Consider the following 22,411-nt stretch of genomic DNA (forward strand, 5'->3'; position numbering starts at 1 on the left):
TGATGAACATGTTTTTGTATTAATTGATCCCGGTTCTACATACTCGTATATAAGTACAAAACTGGTAAGAGATAGGGGAATTTTCTTAGAACCTATTTCTAGGGATATTGTGGCAATCAATCCATTGGGCCATAGTGCGAAAATCTGTCGGATTAGTAACAAATGTTCGATAAAGATACAAGGAGTGAAATTTCCTGCAAACCTGTTAGAATTACCTTTTGAGGAATTCGGGATAATCTTAGGCATGGATTGGCTATCTTCCTACTATGGTTGGGTAGATTGTCATCTGAAGAGATTGTTTTTAAAGGATACAACGGGTTTAGAGATCATATTTGTTGGAGAAAGGTTAAATCCCTTATCCAATGTGATTTCAGCTTTAACTGTTAAGAAATTATTGTTCGGGGATGTCAGGCAATTTTAGTAAATGTGTTGGATACCAGAACTGTAGAAATTAAGTTCGAAAGTATTCCAACTGTGCGAGAATATCCAGAGGTATTTCCGGATGAGCTACCTGGATTACCTCCAGATAGAGAGGTGGAGTTTGGGATTGATGTATTCCCAGGTGCAACACCTATTTCGATGGCTCCTTATCGAATGGCCCCAACAGAGTTAAGAGAATTAAAGGATTAATTGCAAGAGCTACTGGATAGATGATTTATAAGACCAAGTATTTCACCTTGGGGTGCACCGGTGTTGTTCGTGAAAAAAAAGATGGATCAATGTGTTTATGCATAGATTATCGACAATTGAACAAGGTGACGATAAAGAACAAGTATCCTCTTCTGAGGATTGATGATTTGGTTGATCAACTTAAGGGAGCATCTGTTTTCTCTAAGATTGATCTTCGATCGGGATATCATCAGTTAAAGATTAAAGAGGAAGATGTTCCAAAGACAGCTTTCAGAACATGGTATAGACAATACGAGTTCGTAGTAATGTCGTTTGGGTTGACAAATGCTCCAGCAGTATTCATGGATTTGATGAATAGAGTATTTCAACCTTATTTAGATCAATTTGTGGTGGTCTTTATTGATGATATTCTGGTATACTCAAAGACAAAGATGGAACATGATGTTCATCTTCGTACTGTGCTCGAAATACTTAATGATAAAAAGTTATATGCCAAACTGTCAAAGTGTGAGTTTTGGTTATCTGAAGTTTCTTTTCTTGGTCATGTTGTCTCAGCTGAAGGCATAAGAGTTGATCCTAAGAAAGTTCAAGCAATATTGGAGTGGAAACCTCCAAAGAATGTTACAGAGGTCCGAAGTTTTTTGGGACTTGCTGGTTATTATCGAAGGTTTGTGAAAAACTTTTCGATGATTGCTTCTCCTTTGACCAAGCTCTTGAGAAAGGATGTCTCATTTGTTTGGACTGAAAAATGTCAAGATAATTTTGAAGCTCTAAAGAAGATTTTAACAGAAGCACCCGTGTTGTTACAACCGGAATCGGGTAAAGAGTATGTGGTGTATAGTGATGCATCTCGTAATGGTTTGGGTTGTGTACTTATGCAATACGGTAAGGTGGCAGCCTATACTTCTCGACAATTAAAGACACACGAGAGGAATTATCCTACTCATGATCTTGAGTTAGCAGCGGTAGTTTTTGCTCTAAAGATTTGGCATCATTATTTATATGGTGAGAGATGCCACATCTACACGGATCATAAGAGCTTGAAATATATGTTGACTCAAAAAGAGCTCAATTTGAGACAGAGAAGATGGATAGAACTTTTAAAGGATTATGATTTGATCATTGATTATCATCCAGGTAAAGCAAATGTTGTAGCAGATGCACTTAGTCGGAAAACTTTTGCAGCTTTGCGAGTTATGGATGTGCGACTATTGTTGAAAGAAAATGGTTCACTATTGGATGAATTAAAAATTAAGTCGATGCTTTTAGATCGGATAATAGAGCTACAAAGGAAAGATGACAGATGCTTGGAAAAGATTTCACTAGTGGAAAAAGGTGATAATAAGGACTTTAAAGTCAAGTCAGATGGATGTCTGTATTATCGAGGAAGAATTTGTATTCGACATGATGATGAGTTAAAGAAAGATATTATTTCTGAGGCACATTATAGTCCACTGACTATGCATCCAGGTGGGAGAAAAATGTATCAGGATGTAAAGAGTCGATTTTGGTGGCCGGGTATGAAAAGAGCCATTTCTGAATTTGTTACGACATGTCTGACGTGTCAGCGAGTGAAAGCTGAACATCAGGTGCCTTCGGGATTGTTACAACCAATTTCTATTCCAGAATGGAAGTGGGAGAGAATTACTATGGATTTTGTCGCATGGCTACCATTGACATCAAATAAGAAGGATTCCATTTGGGTGATAGTTGATCGGTTAACTAAATCGGCACATTTCATTCCGGTGCGAATGGACTATGCCTTGGATAAATATGCAGAGTTGTATATCAAGGAGATAGTTCAGTTACATGGAGTACCAGTATCAATCGTATCTGACAGGGATCCAAGGTTCACTTCAAGATTTTGGAATTCTTTGCATAAAGCTTTGGGTACTCGATTGAATTTCAGTACGGCATTTCATCCACAGACAGATGGTCAGTCTGAGCGAACTATCCAGATATTTGAGGATATGTTGAGGGCTTGTGTGATTGATTTTGAATGATCTTGGGAAAAGTATTTGCCTCTAGCAAAATTTGCTTACAACAACAGCTATCAATCGAGCATTAAGATGGCTCCTTACGAAGCTTTATACGGAAGAAAGTGTCGGACACCGTTAAATTGGTTCGAGTTGAAATATCAAAATCTTGTTGGTTCTGATTTATTGAAGGAGGTTGAGGATAAAGTGAGAATAATCCAAGATAATCTCAAGATTGTAGTTGATCGTCAGAAGTCTTATGCAGATTTAAAACGAAAAGAGATTGAATTCCATGAAGGTGATAAAGTTTTTCTTAAAGTATCACCTTGGAAAAAGATATTTCGTTTTGGGCATAAGGGAAAACTAAGTCCAAGATTCATTGAACCTTATGAAATATTAAAGAGAGTTGGACCGGTGGCGTATCAGTTAGCGTTACCTCCAGAATTGGATAAGGTTCATAATGTGTTTCATGTGTCAATGCTTAGAAAGTATTGATCAAATGCTTCACATGTCATTGCACCAGAGAAATTTGAGATCCAACCAGATTTGACTTATGAAGAAGAACCAGTTCGGATCTTAGCTAGAGAAATCAAAGAATTGCGTAGCAAGACAATTCGCCTTGTTAAAGTACTTTGGTGAAATCATAAAGTCGAGGAAGCTATGTGGGAAAGAGAGGAAGACTTGAGGAAGCAATATCCTCATATGTTTTTATCATAAATGTACTAAAAAAATTCGAGGACGAATTTTATTTATGGAGAGGACAATTGTAATACCCCAAATTTTGGTTAGTGACCAAAATGTAACTTTTGAAAGTTTGATGGTCAAAGTATAAAACTTGGAAGAAATTTTAGGTAATTAAGTGGTAAAGTTCTTGAAAAGAATTTTATTTCATAAATATATAGTTTACTCTTGAGAGTGGGGTTTTATAGAATTATATTTTGAATTTGGAATTTGGTAAAGAAAAAATTAGAAATGGTTAAAACCGGTAAGGAATCGGTAATTTCAGATTGAATTGGAATATTACAAAAATTTGAAAGATGTTATAAAATAGTTGGAAATATTATTTTAATATTTTGGATCAGATAATTTTGGTCTAGAAATATGCAGTTTTTTAGATTTAATCGAAACAGTGGAATTTAGTGACTAAAATGCAAGTTTTGAAATTTCATGGGAAAATTCGGAAATTTAAAGTCAAAATATTTCATCTTTGACTTTGAATTATGATGAGGATGAGTTGTCATGGTTTTATAGTAAATAGGAAGATTCATTAAGGGTGAGTTGGTCATATCCCAATTAAATGAATATAATATTCATTTATAGTGGAATATAGAGTAAAATAAGATGAATGCACCCAAATTTGCTATCTTTTTCTCCAAATCAGCCGTGGGTTCTCTTTCAAGGTAAGGGAAAGATTAAACTCAAATTTCAAGTAATTTACTTAGGATTTTGAGTAAGTTGTAAATAGAAAATTGTTATACATGAAAAACTCTATCTTTTGGTACCAATATTGCATGGTAATCTTGTTGGTGTTCAAAGATCCAAAATTTAAGGGTTTGTATTCTTATAAATGATCATGAAATTGATGATGGATTTTTTATTGTTGTGGGGTAGTAGATTCATATTCAAGCATGTGTGATGATTAGAACATGTTTAATCTTTTTAGAACTTGTTCAATGAGTTTTGGTCATGGATTGTTTGAGTGAGAAAAATTATGGAAAAATTATACATGGGTTGAAAATGATGAAGGAAGTATGCTACAAGTTTTAGAAAATTTGAGGATCATTTTGTAAGTTTTGAAAAGTTGGAGATTAATTTGTAAATTCTAGAAAATTGAGGGATTGTTGTGTAAGTGTTATATAATTGATGTGTTATGCTGGAATTTTTGGTATTAAGGATTTAGGTGGTAAAATGGTGAAGGACCATTTTGAGTAAATTGGAAAAATTGGTTCCAATACTAATAAAGTATTTTTATGGTGAATAGTTGAAGTACGATTATGGAATTTATTTTGGAAATATTTTTATGTTAGTACAATACTAACATATATAGGTATGAATTTATATTTTGTACAGAGTGATTTACTCGGTGTTCAAAACGATTCGAGTATAAAAGAAAAGGGTTATTGTGGATAATAGTGAGGCTTATATTTTGGAAAATTATAAAGTGTCAAGGTGGGTGCAATACATGCATGAAATTATAAAGTGTCAAGGTGAGTGCAATACAACATGATATTATATCATATTTTTTATAAATTGACATGACATTGATATGTCAGAGATTGAAATTATAATGCATTGAGTTGGAAAATGTGATATTTTACCAGGAATGTTATTTCGGGTATGAACTGCCCAATGTCAAATATTGATAATATACTTTGCCATGGATGGATCAAATAAAATAGGTTGTACACCCAAGTAAGTCATTGAGGGACAGGGTATAGTTGGCATGCCATAGAGTCCAGCAGCAGGCTGTATACGGGATACACTAAAGGATACCTAGTGTATATGGTGGGTACGACCTTATGTGCCATACGGGACTGTACTTAAGGATACTTAGTACAGATGGTGGACACGACCTTATGTGTCATACGGATTATGGTGGACACGAACTTATCTGTCATACGGGATAGCACTACGGTGCTTATATTCGACTCGTGTACCCAGGGTCCTCGGGGTTTTATATTGGGCTATTGTCTATGGTTTATGGTTTATTGGTTAATAAATGGTAAGTTTTACAAATAAGCTTACGAGTTATTGGAATGAATGGCAAGTATTTTGGAAATAATATTTTTATATTCAATTATGATATTTTGATCATGGTAAAAATATTGAATATGCTATTAGCATGGTTTTATGGCATTAGATTTGAAATATAAATTCATGCATGAATTGTATTGCACTATTTATTGTTTTAATTGCCTCACTAATTATATACTTAGTGTGTGATGATTTTCACGCGTAGGTAAAAAGCCCGTAGAGGAATAGAGAGTTCAAAGCAACATCAAGCATCAAGAAGTATATTTCTTTATCAGTAAGACATCCTAAGACGTATTGTAGACTTAATTAGTGGCATGTAATTATTATTTTTTATTTGCTTTGTTGAACAAAAATTGGAAAACATAAAAAAAAATGGAATTTTATGAACATATATGTATTTTCGGAGTTACTGAAGCAATGAACAGTAACCACGTTTTAGCAAATTTTCCAGAATGTAAAAGGGGAACCGATTCCCCCCAACAGGGAACCGATTCCCCCACTGTTCACGGGTATTGTTCACTATTCATAAAGAAATCTTTTGAACTAAATTGGTTACAACAAAACATGGTTTATTTGATACAATATTTTATAATATCATTTATCATTTTAAGAAAATAAATTTTAAATCGTTTTTGAATTGTAAAATGGTTTTAGAAATTCGGATAACATTTATAATCAGTACAGGTATAATTATACGAATTATGGGTGTTACATTTATTGGCATCAGAGCTACAGATTTAGCCAATTCTAGGACTAAACCGAGTTTGTTTTGAAATAAAAAGTATATACATGCCACTAGGATGTCAAAAGTTACTGATAGTTGTATATATATTGTGATGAAGCTTATTAGGAGTAAAGTTACTCTTTACTAATGGACGATGATTTTGACTGTGTTCAGATGTCAGATCATCAAGAATCGAGTAGGGCAGGCGAGCATGTTACTCCTGTACAGAGTGGGAGTAACGAGGTGAATCAGAATCCACCCAATGCTCAGCCGAATGTAGAGCTGTCTAATCTGAATCAACAGGATATGCATGTTCAAGATCGGGGATTGTTCATACAAGCACTAGACACTATTATTAACCGTCGACCCCTAGTGTCAGTTCCGAAAGAACTGAGGAAGATGAGAGCACCTGAATTTCGAGGTGATTCGGATGCTAATCCGATGGCTCCTGATTTCTGGTTGAATGATATCAATAATATGCTCAACAAGATTCCTTGTGATGATCAAGGAAAATTAGAAGGGGTTGTGTCTCTACTGATGGAGCAAGCCAGTGTGTGGTGGAATACAGCAGTCGCATGAGTTTTCACTGAGTAGATAACATGGGAATTCTTTCTGAGTGAATTCAAGGAAAAGTATATTGGGGACGTATTTGTCAATGAGATGATGCCACAATTCCTAAATTTAAAGCAATCCCGCATAACAGTTTATGAGTATGAATGTGAATTTCACAAGCTGGGTCATTTTGTTTCGGAGCTTATTCCGACTGAGAAATCTAGAATTTATAGATTTGTTTCTGGATTGGATTCTCAGTATAAGAGAATTTTGGTTTCTCATCATTTCACTGTTTTTCAAGAAGCGGTAAACAAGGTTAAAGCTATGGAAAAAGTTGACCTTAAAGATATAGAGGCGAAGAAGGCTCAGACTAACAAAAGGTTTGGAAGCTCATACTTTGCACCTGCACCCTTTACCAAACGCAACAAGGGTCAGCAACAGAAAAATTATGCTTCCTCAGTATCCACGGGCAGAAAATGATTTTCTGGAGGAAAGTTTAAGCAGAGACAGGCAATTTCAATGGGTACTAGAAGTTCAGGAGTACGACTTGTTCCTGAATGCGAATATTGTGGAAAGCGACATACAGGCCAGTGTTTGGTTGCTGAGGGAAAATATTTTCATTGCAAACAACCTGGTCATTTTAAAAGGGAGTGTCCAGAATTATTTCCAAAGCAGTCTGTAGCAGGACCTCAGAAGGCTAGAAGTGGAAAAGGTGGCAGGCCTGGTACATTTTGAGGCTGCATCGAAAACTACTGCAAGAGTTTATCACATCAAGCCGAGTTAACCCGAACCGGTCTGAGTCAACCAAAATCGATCTGATCCTTTGACCTGATCTGTTAACTTTGACTTTGATCAAGTTTGATCGTTAACTTTGACTAAAAATTCAAAATTTTTGAAATGTCATATTATATGTTTTTCAACATCATGAGTCTGAATCCAATGTAAATTTTCCAAATTCAAATCCGATAAGATATTTTTCACTTATTTACCTTATTCGATATTATTTTCATGATTAAGTTCCATTTCTGATGTAATTTCTTTTGTTATGTATCCGAGATATCATGGGACATCGAATTCAAGTTCGAGAGTGATCGAATGGAGTAAATGATCGATCGATGTAGCTCGAAATTTGAGGTAATACTTTACTACTCTATGCATGCTTTACGGTACATGTCGATAATTGGTCAATGCATGATTGAATATGATTTGGATATAAGTTTACTTTAGGTTAGTTTAATTTTAGTGTTTTTTACTTTAATATATTTAGGTTAGATATTAAAGTTTTGGGGTTAATCCTATTTAGATCCCTTTTTTCCCACGTTTTATGTTTAAGTCATTAGATTTAGGGTCAAACACTATATAGGCCCCCTTAATTAACTGTGTTTTTACGTTTTGGTCACTGGGATCTCATTTTGTTGGTTTATTCTTATTTTGACTCATTATTCTTATTTGTTTCAATTTAGTCATCATCCGTTTGCTCTGTATTTGAAATTGATCCCTATTTTTATTTTGTTTTATTTTAGTCACTAATCAGTTCAATTTTCTTTATTTACCTATGATTTTGACATGGTAGTTTTAATTTATGCATTTTGGCCACTGTTTATTTCCTAATTTGGCTATCGTTCTATTTATTTATTATAATATGACCTTATGGTGACCCGCCTTGGGTATGATCCACATTATTCATGGTCTAGGTAAAATTCTATTTAATAACCCCTAACTTCAAATTTTATATTTCGATTGATTTATTTTCTGTTATTTACATTTCTAACCTTTAAATTTATGTTATTTTAATTTGTGCCTTTACTTATTAGTATTGAAATTTCAATCCTTTAAATTCCATCTTTTAATTTTCTGAAGTATCTTATTTTAAATTTTATATTTTGATTTATTTCATTCTACAATGTTCATTTTATTAAAGGTTAATAGTGTATCCCCGTTTTTGTCCGGGGTAACCGCTATTGATTCTCAAAGTAAATCAACATCCTTTGCAAAGCCCCACATCATGATTTTTTTAATTACTAAGGCAATGTCAATTTATTGTGATTGATAACGAAACTTCCGCTTTTGCTTGGGGTGGTCGTTATTAGTTTTGGTAAATCGACATCTTTTTTTAAAATATGCATACATAGTGAATTTTAAATTAAATAAAATTTTGAACTCAAAACTTTCAATTTTTAAAATATAGGGTAATCGAGTAGGTACCAATTTTGGGCTCTGTGGGGTGCTAATCCTTCCCCACGCGTAACTGACTCCCGAACCAAATTTCTGATTTTGCATACCAAAACTTGGTATTTTTGATAAAATAAAATATTTTATTAAATTTACATGATTTTAAGTGTCCAATCTTACCTTAAAAATGATTGATGGCGACTCTCATTTCTTTTCTTAGTTCATTTTTTTCCAAAAAATTCGTATCGTCGAAAATCGGTTACTACACCCGTTTTTGCAATTCTTCCGGAAGTAACTTGTCCATCTTGTATTTATTACACACAACCTACACCCACAAAAGATCATTTCTATTAGTAAGTTTATATGCAAGTTTGAAAAAGGAAAGCCTCGTTTTGGGTCCGTAGATGCTTTTGTCCACCTCCTTTGACCGAGCTGCAAAGAACATTCCAGCTAACAAGGTGGACACTATTCTTCTCATTCGTATGGCCCCAAATAAAATTCCTAGTCAGCCTTTCAAGGTCATTGCAGGAATATTAATTTTTATCTAAAGTGATGTAAGAATATTAATTTAGAAGATAATTTAAAATAAATATTGTTTTGATAGTAATCTTCTATGAAGGAATATTTAAATAAAAAACCCCTTGAAAACACATGAATTTTTTTATTAAATTCAAATGTAACATATGAATCCTAACATTTTAAACCGGTTTTTACCAAATAAAATAAATAAAATGATAACCGTTTTTAACTTTAAATCTTATCAGTATAAAAAGGTGACTAAAAATAGTATATGCATAGAATTTTCTTAATCAATTGACAACATTATGCATACATAGCTTCTCGAATCCAAAATCTTTAAAGAGAATAATAGCATTCTATTTTATCATTAATGATATTTGATGAGTTCAACCAGGGACGGAGCCATGATTAAATATTGGTATGGGCCAAAATATTGAATCTTTTAAGAAAAATATAATGACTTATTAGGATTTAAACTCAAAATTCACAAGACAGTGCTTATTTGTCTCATATTTAAACTTACAATGACCTAAATTGTTATTAGAGCAAAAAATTGATAACATGAGATTATTCATCTTTAGTATGGTCCCTACTCAATTAAATATTTAATATTTTTTTTTTTATTTTTTAATTTAAATATTTATTTTTACATGAACCAAAATAATAGTAGACTAAAATTTATCGAATATATAAATTTTTACATAGACCGAATCACTTTGGGCCCTAAGGGAACTCCATTCCCGGGTTCATCAAATCATTATCATTGTTTTTCTTTTTTTTCCTTTTTTTTTTTGAACAAAACCTATCTATATGGAGGGATAAGTGAGATTTTATTCATAATAATTATTGAACTTACAATTTAGGAGAAAAATGAAATGTCAAATAAGAACTTTTAACCACTTTACTCTAGAGATTATTGATAATCATTACTATTTTCATATAGTAAAAACTTGTATTATTATATGGATTTACTATACTAACATAGTCCAATATTTATATTGAAAAAAAAGAATAAGTACAATAATGGTCATTCGATTATAGAGTAATGTTATTAAGTCATTTGACTACTAAAAGTTACAAAATGGTCTCTCAACTATAAGATGTTCCTTTGTTGAGTCCGCTAACTATTAAAAGTTATAAAATGATCATCTGATTATTCATATATTTCGAATTCATCATTTTCTGTTAAAAAATTGGCGATCATATGAGCTAGACATTAATCTGTTGAATGTCATATGCTAAAATCTGATCACCAAACCACTTTAGCTCTATTTTGTGGATCAACCCTTAATCAACAGGCTAACATCTAGATTAAAAGACTATTAATTTTTAACGAAAAATGATAAGTTTCTAACATACGACTAGTCGAATAATCATTTTGTAACTTTTAATAGTCAGGAAACTCAACAAAACAACACCCTATAGTTGAATGACCATTTTATAACTTTTAATAACCGAGGGACTCAACAAAGTAAAACCCTATAATTGAGGGACAATTTGTATACTTTACCAAAAAAAGGTCAACACTTTGTTTTAAAACCCTAGCTCAGGTTGTCTTTTCTTTAACATTTCACTTTATCTAGACGCCAAACTCTCTTTGTCGCGTACTGTCAACATGGAAGGCTCCGTCGAAGAAACGGAGAAAGTTGTTTTTGATTTAGCATTGGATTCGTCTGTTCCCGGTGAAACACAGAGAAAAAGTACATTTCATTTCCTCCCTCCGTCTCTACTTGTTTGTTTCTTAAGAAAATAAACTTGGAAATCAGAAGAGAATAAAAAGTATTGGCTAATTTGATTATCAATCTAACTTCTTTTTACTTACATTGAATGTGTTGCCAGTGCTCGTAAAAAGGAACTTAAAAATAAGAATAGGAAAGAGGAGCGTCGTCGTAAGGAGGAGGAAAAGGCAGCCAAGAAGGTGTACTACATTTTATTTTTTAGATCTTATCTTCATCCTATTCATTAAGCGAAATGTGAACTTCGATACGAAAACGAAGTGGATATTTTAATGCTAGAAATTAATGAAAAAATATTTTCCTTTTGAATATACAAATAAGATTTTAGTTTTGATAATTAATCAATTGTTTAATTTCAAGTTACTTCTAGCTATTGCTTTCTAACACAATAATGTGCTTTCATATTCAGTAAAATCATGATAAGCATAATTTTTAAAAATTTGTAAAAATATAACAAGTATTTCGATAAAAAGCAAATTTGTTGTTCCCTAAAGTTATATTTTAGACTTTTACTTTTTTTCCTTTTATCCATATTTTAGGAAATAAAAGGAAAAGGGTTCAAAATACAAGCAATGATAGTAACAACTGAAAGAAGCCATATTTGTACTCAAAAATGAATGATTTATTATATTTGATATGGAAGATTGCAGTCTGTTTATGGGAGAAAATGTTTTGTGAAAACATTTACTTGATAAATTTGTAAAAAAATAAAACACATCTCTGCGCTTTTCTTCTCTGTTATGATGGTAAGAGAAAGTTAAATGCATCCAATGTAGTGTGTATGTACTGATATATTGATGCATTCAAATGCAATGTTCTATACATAAAGCAAAACATCTATGGTTGTACATTGTACTGATCACTAAAATGGCATATGCAAAATGGAATCCATAATAATCCTGGGGTTTTAATTAATTTTAAATATTGGAAGTGCATGACCAGTATTATCTTTCTCATTGCGTTATTTATGATTGCTCAAATCCTACGATTTCATTATGATATCTATGATAACTAAATTATATTTTTCTTCACACAGTAGCCAAGGTAAACTCACAAAATCAGAAATCTGCAGCCGCTGATGATGAAGATATGGATCCCATGGTATAGTTTAATGTTTGCTATAGTGATTCTTTTCACAAATCACAGAGCAAAATTAATAAGGATTTAAGTGAGCTCTTGTCAAAATGTTAAACTTAAACTTTTCTTATCAGCTATTCCATGAGAATAGGCTGAAATTTCCTGCAGCTCAAAAGGCATAAGGAAAAAATCCATATCCTCATAAATTCTTTACATCAATGTCTATAGTCGAATATATAGATGAATATGGAAGCTTAGGCAATGGGGTACATATTGAGGATGTTGCAGTGTCTTTGGCTATTATTTAATGAGGCCCTCCTACTCTAATCATACGTGGTTTAAAATAGCGGGACGAAAACGCGATAGTGTCCGCTATTTTGCGGTAGCGTCACCGTCCGAAACCGAAATTCGGGAAAATAACGGTGGGCAGTGGATTCACGCCAAAATTGGTCGATCGCGTCTGCAATCTAAGGGGTAACGGTGAATAGCACCGATAACGGGACGCTATTACCGTTATCTACCGTTAATAACGGTGGGCGACGATCGAGAGGCTTGGAGTCTCCATGGTGAGCGTCGTTCGTGAGATGGAGAGGGAGAGAAATAGAAGAGATGAAGTACACAGAGGGTATTGTTTTAGGTTATATTAATTTATTTTTGGATTAATTTCATTTAAGTCCCCCATCTTTAGTCGCATATTTATATTTTTGTAATTGGGTTTGGACTATTATGAATTTTATTCTGGATTATAGAATCCGATCATGATAATTTACCTTATTTTTAATGAAGTGTTTATTAAGAAGTTTTAGGATTAATCCTTCTTAGGTCCTTAACATTTATGTGCCTTTTTATGAAATAGTCACCCCTTCCTCATTTTTTTAATTATTTTGAATATTATGCTCTAGTTTCATTAGTTTTATTTTAATCACTCATTTATATTTTCTATTTCGAAATTAACTGTGATATTTTTATTTTCTTTTACTTTGGTCATTGTTTTTATTTATAATCTACTCACTGTTATTATTTTATTTTGATCTCTATGCTTTCCTTTATTATATTTTAGTCATTTTAATTCTATATTTTAATATTTTGAACTATTTTATTTTAGGCCTTATATTCTGATATTTTAAAATAAATACATACCCTACTTAGAAAAGCCTAAAAAATCAAATAATCTACATTGTTTACGATTTTGTTTTGTTTTGTTTTCTTTGTTAAACTATATATATATATATATATATGTCAATTTCGCTTAGAAAACATTTTAAAAATCATTAAAATGATTCATTATAATTATAATTATTTTTATTATGTTTTAAGATAAGTTGTGCAAAATTTAAAAAGTTCACGACTGCGACACCCACAGTGAATGTGATGGCACATGTTATGTCTGCAACTGCGAAAAACGCGACGCGACCGAAAACGTGACCGCAAACGCTATTTAAAATCCTGCCATCATATACCATCCAATGTATCATGGTTGTGTTCATTTATTTATTTTGAAATGACTCTATTGTGTTTATTTAATGCTAGGGCGAATTATGAGCAAAAGAGCATCCAGTTCAAAGTTGTTCTTCTACGACTTGCATGGTGGCAGTGCAAAAGTGCAAGTTATGGCTGATGCGAGGTATATGACCATTGTTTTCTTATTTATTTCCTTCAAATTTCTCTTGTTATGCGAAGGTTTATGGGTAGAGGTGGGTATATGGGCTAAGGTCCGCGGGCTATCCGTTTAACCGCGACTCGTGCGGGTTTTGGACATAAAAAACTGAAGCTCGTTTAAATTGCGGGCTTTTTAGCCCAGACCGTTAAACCCACGAGTTTAATGGGTATAATCGCGGGTAGCCCGCGAAGCCCGTAATAGCCCTCTTAATTTAAAATTTATAAAATTTTAGAGAAAATAAACTTAAAGAATTTTATAGAAAAATAAAATAAATTACCTATAAATATGATGTTACTTATAACCATTGTAGTTCTTAAATTTATTAGGGCATTTGTCATAATTCTACCGTTGCTTGATATATTTTTTTCATTTACAATGATCAAATTATTCTTCATTTTAAAAAATAAAAATTAAAAGATTTATATAGTATTTTAGTCTTATAAAATTTACATCATTATCACTTTGGTATTTAAGGATTTTTTTATTTAATTTTGACCTTTATTTTTTTCATGAAGTATGTTATCCATTTCGTTCTTTAATTATAAAAGGTCACGTGATATTATAATAATATATCACATGACACGTAATATTTGAATTAAAAATAAGAAAGAAAAGTAAAAAAAATTGAAAACATACTTTTCAACTTTTAAAGGTTTTTACAAAAGAAAATTTGTTATATTTGTATAATGTTTGACTTTGTTGAATTTTTCTGTTTGAATTTCTACTTGCAGACACTTCTGTGTCTTCATATTATGGCCTTGAATAATCGTGTTTTATAAAAGTATAATGTGGTTATTGTTTTATTTGTTTTTCAATTTGGTGATATAAGTGAATATTATTTTTTTAATTTGAGTTTAAGTAATTATGTCGTTATATATATATATATATATTAATGATTAAAAAAATTAAAAAAATATTATTTTATAAACATTTCCGGCTATTTAAAATAAAATTTAAATATTATTTATTATTTTGACGGTGCTACCTTCCTTTTCAAGTTACTGGATCATTTTTAAAGGTATATCAAGTTAGAGCATTATTTTTTATTGCATTTAAAACATTTGAAATTATTTTTATTTAACGGGCCGCGGGTAAGCCCGTTTAACCCGCGGGTTAAATGGATGGGCTGCGGGCCTTAGAATTCAAATCCATTTATGATTGCGGGTTTTTTAAACCGCTCCGTTTAAGCCCGTACCGTTAAAACCCGCGGGCTAAACGGGCTACGGGACATTCAAAGTAATGCGGATTTACTTTATCCTTGATATTATATTTTCTCTGCATTTCACAATCAATTGTAACAAAAAAAACTTTTTTTTTTGTGTGCTTCATCCAGCTAAATAATTAAGCATGGCTTAGATATTCTATATATTCCATTTCATAGCTAAAAAAACTATATTTTTGGGTCAGTATCTTGCTAACTAATTGATTTCTTGAAAATACTTTTATTCTATCAAGTCTATGGTTGGAATTTCATTACAATATGATATTTTATTTGCTCTCCTTTATGCACAGAATAATCTTCTATTTCTAAGCTTTCTGATATATTGTAATCTGATTCTGCTGCAAATCTATATTTTGGAGGCATTGCCATGGCATCATATTGAACTACTTTAGCTTAAATTAGTGATTGTTATGCGCCTTTTTGTTTCTTGTGCTGTTTCCTTTCTTTCCACTGCCCAGCTTTGTTCTCATCAATAATCTCTTCCTTTTTTATACTTTTTTTTTCTGTTACAGCAGCAAGTCAGGCTTGGATGAAGCTGAATTCGCTAGATTCCGTTCCACTGTGAAGCGTGGTGATATAGTTGGCGTCACTGGATTTCCAGGTTGGAGAAATTATATACATTTCTCCTAAACAATCCTTTTCTCCGCATCATTCTTTTCATGTTAAACTGAACTATTTTCTAGAAAACTTTGCCTCTTGTAACTCTGTTTCTCACTTTTTAAAACTTGTTCTTTGTTTCTTTTAGGCAAAACTAAGAGAGGAGGGTTGAGTATCTTTCCAAAGTCGTTTATAGTTTTATCCCATTGTCTCCATATGATGACAAGGCAAAAAGCAGGCCCTGATGCCAGTGTGCAGGTAAACCAATGTGGTGTAATTGTCTGATTTTTATTAAGACCTTTTGATGAAAACAATGTTTCCTCATTTATTTTCAGAAAACTGATGTATGGTTCCCGGGAAGTACCAGGAATCCTGAGACATATATTTTGAAGGATCAGGTATCATTTCCTTAATCATAAAAGCTTTTCTGGATATGTTGAAATTCTACTGGCTTCCTGGCACCATGTCAAAGCTTTTAGCTGTTTTGGAATCCTTTGCTTAGCATGCCAACTAATGCATGTCACATTGTTTATTTTGTTCGATGAAAAATGGGATGGTTATTTAGGACCGACCTTTTCATATGCACACGTTATTGTATTTTTCCAATTGACAATATTTTTTTTTGATTCGTCCTATTGACTAATATTAGTCAAAAACCGTGTGATGCATTTATGAGGTAGTCATTCTAACCTTTTTTCTCAATCTCCCTGAATTCAATTGGTTTACATTGGCTTTTGTTTTCATGCTAGGAAACACAATATTGCCAACGATATCTTGATTTGATGTTAAACCTGGAGGTTCGTCAAATGTTCAAGACCCGATCTAAGATCATTTCTTATGTAAGGAGTTTTCTCTACAATCTTGATTTCCTGGAGGTTAGTCATTTGTCAATGTATCACATTATAAATTTTCTTTATAATTCTTCTTTTGTGTTGGTTTCGTTAATGTGAGCATCTTATCATTAGGTTGAAACATCCATGATGAACATGATTGCTGGAGGTGCAGCTGCCCATCCCTTTGCAACCCATCACAATGAATTTAATATGAGGCTCTATATGCGCATTGCACCTGAGTTATATCTTAAGGAGCTAGTAGTTGGTGGACTTGATCGTGTCTGTGAAATTGGAAAACAATTTAGAAATGAGGGCATTGATTTAACTCACAATCCGGAATTCACTACCTGTGAGTTCTATATGGCTTTTGCAGACTATAATGACCTGATGGAGGTCACTGAGAAAATGTAGAGTGGTAAGAAGAATGGCGGGCAATAATTTTCTGTTTGTTGATATTTTATCATTTTCATATTTTGACTTCCTCCGACTTGATCAATCTGCAACAGGGATGGTCCAGGAACTTACTAGTGGCTATAAAATTAAATATCATGCAAATGGCCTTTATAATGATCCAATTGAGATAGATTTCACTCCACCTTTCAGGTTTATACATCTTTACTTATGATGTGATCAAAGCAGAAAACAGCCTTGGAAATGTCTTTTGCTAATAAATTTGACACTAACTTCTACAGGAGGCTTGACATGGTAGCAGAATTAGAGAAGATGGCTAACCTCAACATACCAAAGACTTTTCCAGTGATGAAGCTAACAAGTATTTGGCAGATGCATGTGCAAAGTTCGAGATTAAATTCCTTCCTCCTCAAACAATAGCACGATTGTTGGATAAAGTATTTCTTCTGTCTCTCCTCTTCCTCTTTAAATATTTATGTGAATCAAGGCACTATAAGAACTTCTCATTTAGTAATAAACTTAATGCAATCCAGTGGGCACTACACACCATGAAATTTCCCTCTTTGAGGAAGTCCATGGTCCAAAATTCTGTCCCCCCTCTTCCTATGTATGAATGCTTGTTTTTTTTTTTAATAAAAGTTTTATTCATTCTTATTTTTTTAATGCAGCTTGTGGGGCATTTTCTAGAAGAGACGTGTGTGAATCCTACTTTCATCATCAACCATCCTGAAATAATGAGTCCTTTGGCAAAATGGCATAGGTCAAAACCAGGGTTGACTGAACGTTTTGAGCTGTTTATCAACAAACATGAAGTATGTTTTGAGCTTTATTCTTTTTAATATAATATTTTTCATTTTGTCTCTTCCGTACTTTACTTGGGCATATGTTTGTTTTTGTACTTCCTAACTCAGCTTTGCAATGCTTACACTGAGTTGAATGATCCCGTTGTACAACACCAAAGATTTGCTGAACAACTGAAGGTATCAAACATAGTTATGACTGTTTTGCGGTAGAGGTAATGTTAATTAGATTATGTAAGAGTCTTTTTCTCAAGAAGATTTTGGAATGTCAGGATCGGCAATCAGGTGATGATGAAGCAATGGCTTTGGATGAAACATTCTGTAATGCACTTGAGTATGGATTGCCACCAACAGGTGGTTGGGGATTGGGTATCGATCGGCTAGCTATGTTATAACGGATTCACAGAATATCAAGGTTCTCTCTAATCTGTTTGTGTATATGTATATAAATCACTCACAAATGAGATTCAGTCAACTTTTTGTCGGCACTCATAACCTGTTGCATGCTATGTTTGAACAGGAGGTTCTTCTCTTCCCAGCAATGAAACCTCAGGATGAACCATCGGCTAAAGGTAATTAATTCAATATTTGCACTGTTTATTTCCTCTTCTGTTCCCGAGTCCCATTTCGAATGTAGAACAGCATACAGTACTGTACCTGCTACCAACGTGCAATGTCTTCATGTTATCTTATATTGAATTTATAGCATAACACTGGATTGTTTGGTTGTGTTAGCAGCTTCAGCAACTCAGTGAGTTCGACCTGCTGAAATCCGACACTTTGCCTTGATCGGACATGTTTATTGTAAACCAATGGCGAGATTTAGTTTTGGTTATTTTCTGAGAAGATGACATTCAACCCTCTATGTATTTACTGTTATAGTTTTTTTGGTATCATTAAATTAATTACTAATGTGAATTAGCTTTGATTAATGAGAATTGCTTAAGCTACATCCGTCTGAACTATGAATGGAAATAAGCGTTTGAATTAACTAAAACACCGATGCACTTTTTAGTAATTTTATAAATATTTTGTGTACATTGCAAATTGAGAGAGCCCTTATTTTTAGTATTCATTTGCTTCTTTAGCTTGTTGGTTTATCCTATTAGTTGTACGTAAAATTTAACTAGCTTTCAGAATATATTTAAAATTAAAATTTACTTTAAAAATATATTAAATATTATATCTTCAAAATATTTGATTTTATATAACAAATTAATTCTATATTATTATATTGTTAACAAATTGTATTAATAAATATTATTTTTAATACTTTTTAAAAAATATGTAAATATAATAAATTGATGACTTTAAAACATTTGATTATTTACTGTAAACATAACAAAAGCTTTACTCCGAAAAGATTTGACTCTAGGAGATAAACAAACTGAATGTTAAGTGGACTGTACGTGAACCGTTTGGTGGGTAGTTCGTGAATAATGTTTTAGGTTCGTTTAATTAAATGAATGAACATGAACAAAGTTTTCTATTCGTTTAATTAAATAAATGAACACAAACAAATGACTCATTCATTCATTTACATTAATGAAAGTTTGATAATTCGTTCATTTATGTTCATTTATATTTGGTAATCCGTTCGTTTAGTTAAAGTTATATTTATCTTTATTTATTTATATTATTTTAAGAATTTTTGCTTAATTTAAAAGAAAGTTGCATTTTATGTAGGATCGTTTATGTTTGTTTGCATTCGTTTATTATTTTAGTGAATGAACACGAACAAATTATATTATTTAACGAGCGAACGCTAACAGAAAGTTATTATTATTTTTGATAGTACAGGGAAAAACCAGAACTAGGCTATGGATTGCTCTCCATAATCACTAGTGCATCGATCCCACTAGGTGGGGAATGATAAAGAACAGTATCGATGAACACGTTTAATCCTTATTTCCCAGTCACATTGAAGGAGTTCCCGGATCAAGCTCACAACCGCACCACCCGCCACAGCTTTGATGTTGTTGTTGAGAGTCTCTACCGCCTTTGCACAATCTGTTTCGACCTCAATAATCCTGAATCCCAGGCGCTACGCATGACTTAACGAGTCATGAATAGCCCTAAACTCCGGCATAAAAACCGAACATATACCCAAGCTTCGAGCAAACCCAAAGATCCATCCACCTTGATCGTCTCGCAGCACTCTCCCTGCAGCAACTATCTTCATCAAACCCCCAAGGGCTCCATCCGTGTTAGCCTTAGTCCAATTCATGGCAGGCCTACACCACTGTTGTTCAACAACTCCAACACCACCATTTTGTCGCAACCCAACAGCTTCACTCGCTACTATATTATTTTTTAGTCTTAACACATTGAACCAGTATGTCCTCATACTTTACAAAATTCTCTTGGAAAAGCATATTACACCTCTGCTTCCAAATTTTCCAACATATGATTGCAAAAAAAAAAAAGTGAAATGTCAAATTCTATCCAGAGGGAGGGAAAAGTGAGATTTTATTCATAATAGTTATTCATACTAGTCAACTCACTATTAAAAGTTATAAAATGATCATATGGTTATTTATATGTTTCGAACTCATCATTTTCTGTTAATAAATTGATGACCGTCTGAGATAGATGTTAAACTGTTGAATAACATACGATAAAATATGATTACACAACCGCTTTAGCTCTATTTTGTGGATCGACCCTCAATCAACAGGCTAACGTCTAGATTAGACGAATGTCAAATTTTAACGAAAAATAACGAGTTTCTAACATATGAACAATCAAATGATTATTTTGTAACTTTTAATAGTCGGGAAACTCAATAAAACAACACCCTATAGTTGAAAGACCATTTTATAATTTTTAATAACCGAAGGACTCAATAAAGTAATACCATATAATTGAGGGACCATTTTTATACTTTACCAAAAAAAGGTCAACACTTTGTTTTAAAACCCTAGCTTAGGTCGTACTTTCTTTAACATTTCGCTTTATCTGGACGCCACACTCTCTTTGTCGCATACTGTCAACATGGAAGGCTTCATCGAAGAAACAATGGAAGTTATTTTCGATTTAGAATTGGATTTGTCTGTTCCCGGTGAAACTCAAAGAAAAAAGTACATTTCCTTTCCTCTCTATGTATCTACTTGTTTGTTTCATGAAAAAATAAACTTGGAAATCGAAAGAGAATAAAAAGTATCAAGTAATTTGATTTTCAATCTAACTTCTTTTTACTTACATTGAATGTGTTGCCATGCCCATAAAAAGGAACTTAAAAATAAGCACAGGGAAGAGGAGCGTTGCCGTAAGGAGGATGAAAAGGCAGCCAAGCAAGTGTACTACATTTTATTATTTAGATCTTATCTTCATCCTATTCATTAAGTGAAATGTGAACTTTGATACGAAAGCGAAGTAGATAATTGAATGCTAGAAATTAATGAAAAATATTTTCCTTTGAATATACAAATATGGATTTAGTTTTGATAAATGATCAATTATTTAATTTCAATTGCTTTCTAACACAATAATGTGCTTTCATATTTAGCAAAATCATGATAAGCAGAATTTTTAAAAATTTGTAAAAATATAACAATTTAAAAAGCAATTTTGTTGTTCCCTAAAGTTATATTTTAGATTACTATTTTTCCTTTTATCCATATTTTAGGAAATAAAAGGAAAATTGCTCAAAATACAAGCAATGATGGTAATGTTAGGTATGATTCATAAATTTACTGGTACGATACAAGGGTTAATTTTATAATTATGTACCAAGTTTATCTATTATAAATAGAGATGTAACCTAAACCTATGAGACATTGAATAAAACTTCTAGCACCGCCTAGGCACCGAGAACGTAAGCACATTGCTGAACCTCGTTAAAAATTCTTGTGTTCTTCCGTTTTATTTTCTCGATTCTTCAACAAGTAACAACTGAATGAAGCCATATTTTTAATCATAAATGAATGGCTTATTATATTGGATATGAAAGATTGCAGTCTGGTTCTGGGAGGAAATGTTTTGCGAAAAACTTTACTTGATAAATTTGTAGAAAAGAAAACATATCTCTGCGCTTTTCTTCTCTGTTATGATGGTAAGAGGAAGTTAAATGCATCCAATGCAGTGTGTATGTACATATATATTGATGCATTCAAATGCAATGTTCTATACACAAAGAAAAACATCTATGGTTGTACATTGTACTGATTAATATTTGGAAGAAGCAAAATGTATTACATAATAATCGTGGGGTTTTAATTAATTTTAAATATTGGAAGTTCATGACCAATATTATATTTCTCATTGCATTATTTATGATTGCTCAAATCCTACGATTTCATTATGATATATATGATAACTAAATTTTATTTTTCTTCAGGCAGCAGCCAAGGTAAGCTCACAAAGTCAGAAATTTGCAACCGCTGATGATGAAGATATGGATCCCATGGTATAGTTTAATGTTTTCTATAGTGATTCTTTTCACAAATCACAGTGCGAAATTCATAAAGATTTAAGTGAGATCTTGGCAAAATGTTAAACTTAACCTTTTCTTATCAACAATTCCATGAGAATATGCTGAAATTTCTTGTAGCTCAAAAGGCAGAAGGAAAAAAATTCATATCCTCATAAATTCTTCACATCAATGTCTATAGTTGAATATATAGATGAATATGGAAGCTTAGGCAACGGGGAACATATTGAGGATGTTGCAGTGTCTTTGGCTGATATTTAATGAGGCCATCCTACTTCCATCATATACCATCCAATGTATCATGGTTGTGTTTATT

General features: G+C 32.6%; 1 pseudogene; it reads left to right on the top strand.

The window, feature by feature from the left end:
* Positions 1-10,942: 10,942 nt before the first annotated feature.
* LOC120176621 lies at positions 10,943-18,433 on the top strand (annotated as a pseudogene).
* Positions 18,434-22,411: the final 3,978 nt, after the last annotated feature.

This window comes from Hibiscus syriacus, unplaced genomic scaffold (genome assembly GCF_006381635.1).
Source record: "Hibiscus syriacus cultivar Baekdansim isolate YM2019G1 unplaced genomic scaffold, ASM638163v2 tig00003398_pilon, whole genome shotgun sequence".
Classification (NCBI taxonomy): Eukaryota; Viridiplantae; Streptophyta; class Magnoliopsida; order Malvales; family Malvaceae; genus Hibiscus; species Hibiscus syriacus.